Below are 1681 nucleotides of genomic sequence, written 5' to 3' on the forward strand. Positions count from 1 at the left end.
AACTTTAAATTTTATTTTATTATTTGAATTAATTTTCGAAATTCCCTCTCTCTCATCTTCTTCTATTTATTTAATTACTTACTAACACTTCTCTTCATCTCATATCTCTGCTTCTATCCTCACCCTTGTATTTGGATTATCCATTCTTCTTCACTCTTATTCTCTTTCTTCTTCTACTAACAATAAGGAACCTCTTTACTGTGACATAGAGGATTTCTCTTCTTTTCTTGTTCTCTTTTCTTTCATATGAGCAGGAACAAAGAAAAAGGCATTCTTGTTGAAGCTGATCCAGAACCTGAAAGGACTCTGAAGAGAAAACTAAGAGAAGCTAAATTACAACAATCCAGAGACAACCTTACTGAAATTTTCGAACAAGAAAAGGAGATGGCAGCCAAACCTAACAACAATAATGCAAGGAGAATGCTTGGTGATTATACTACACCTTCTTCCAAGTTTGATGGAAGAAGTATCTCAATTCCTACCATTGGAGCAAACAATTTTGAGCTGAAACCTCAATTAGTTGCTCTAATGCAACAGAACTGCAAATTCCATGGACTTTCATCAGAAGATCCCTATCAGTTGTTAACTGAGTTTTTGCAGATATGTGAGACTGTAAAGACAAATGGAGTAGATCCTGAAGTCTACAGGCTCATGCTTTTTCCTTTTGCTGTAAGAGACAGAGCTAGAACATGGTTAGACTCATAACCTAAGGATAGCCTGGACTCCTGGGATAAGCTGGTCACAACCTTCTTGGCTAAGTTCTTTCCTCCTCAAAAGCTGAGCAAGCTTAGAGTGGATGTTCAGACCTTCAAGCAAAAAGATGGTGAATCCCTCTATGAAGCTTGGGAAAGATACAAGTAGATGACCAAAAGGTGTCCTCCTGACATGCTTTCAGAATAGACCATTCTGGATATATTCTATTATGGTCTGTCTGAGTTCTCCAAGATGTCACTGGACCATTCTGCAGGTGGATCCATTAGAAAATGCCTGCAGAAGCTCAAGAACTTATTGACATGGTTGCAAATAATCAATTCATGTATACTTCTGAGAGAAATTCCGTGAATAATGGGACACCTCAGAAGAAGGGAGTTCTTGAAATTGATGTTCTGAATGCCATATTGGCTCAGAACAAAGTGTTGACTCAGCAAGTCAACATGATTTCCGAAAGTCTGAATGGATGGCAAAATGCATCCAACAGTACTAAAGAGGCATCTTCTGAAGAAGAAGCTTATGATCCTGATAACCCTGCAATAGCAGAGGTAAATTAAATGGGTGAACCTTATGGAAACACCTATAATTCATCATGGAGAAATCATCTAAATTTCTCATGGAAGGATCAACAAAAGCCTCAACAAGGCTTTAAAAATGGTGGAAGAAACAGGCTCAGCAATAGCAAGCCTTTTCCATCATCTTCTCAGCAACAGACAGAGAATTCTGAACAAAATATCTCTAATTTAGCAAACTTAGTCTCTGATCTGTCCAAGGCCACTTTAAGTTTCATGAGTGAAACAAGGTCCTCCATAAGAAATTTGGAGGCACAAGTGGGCCAGCTGAGTAAGAAAATCACTGAAACCCCTCCTAGTACTCTCCCAAGCAATACTGAAGAGAATCCAAAAAGGGAGTGCAAGGCCATTGACATAATCAACATGGCCGAACCTAGAAAGGAAGGAGAGGACGTGAA

General features: G+C 38.7%; 1 non-coding gene across 1 annotated transcript; it reads right to left on the reverse strand.

The window, feature by feature from the left end:
* Positions 1-783: 783 nt before the first annotated feature.
* On the reverse strand, positions 784-891 carry LOC112752150 (small nucleolar RNA R71). Its single transcript, XR_003176596.1, has one exon. It is a non-coding gene; the product is annotated as a small nucleolar RNA R71 (small nucleolar RNA).
* Positions 892-1681: the final 790 nt, after the last annotated feature.

The sequence above is a fragment of the Arachis hypogaea genome, chromosome 15, assembly GCF_003086295.3.
Source record: "Arachis hypogaea cultivar Tifrunner chromosome 15, arahy.Tifrunner.gnm2.J5K5, whole genome shotgun sequence".
Classification (NCBI taxonomy): domain Eukaryota; kingdom Viridiplantae; phylum Streptophyta; class Magnoliopsida; order Fabales; family Fabaceae; genus Arachis; species Arachis hypogaea.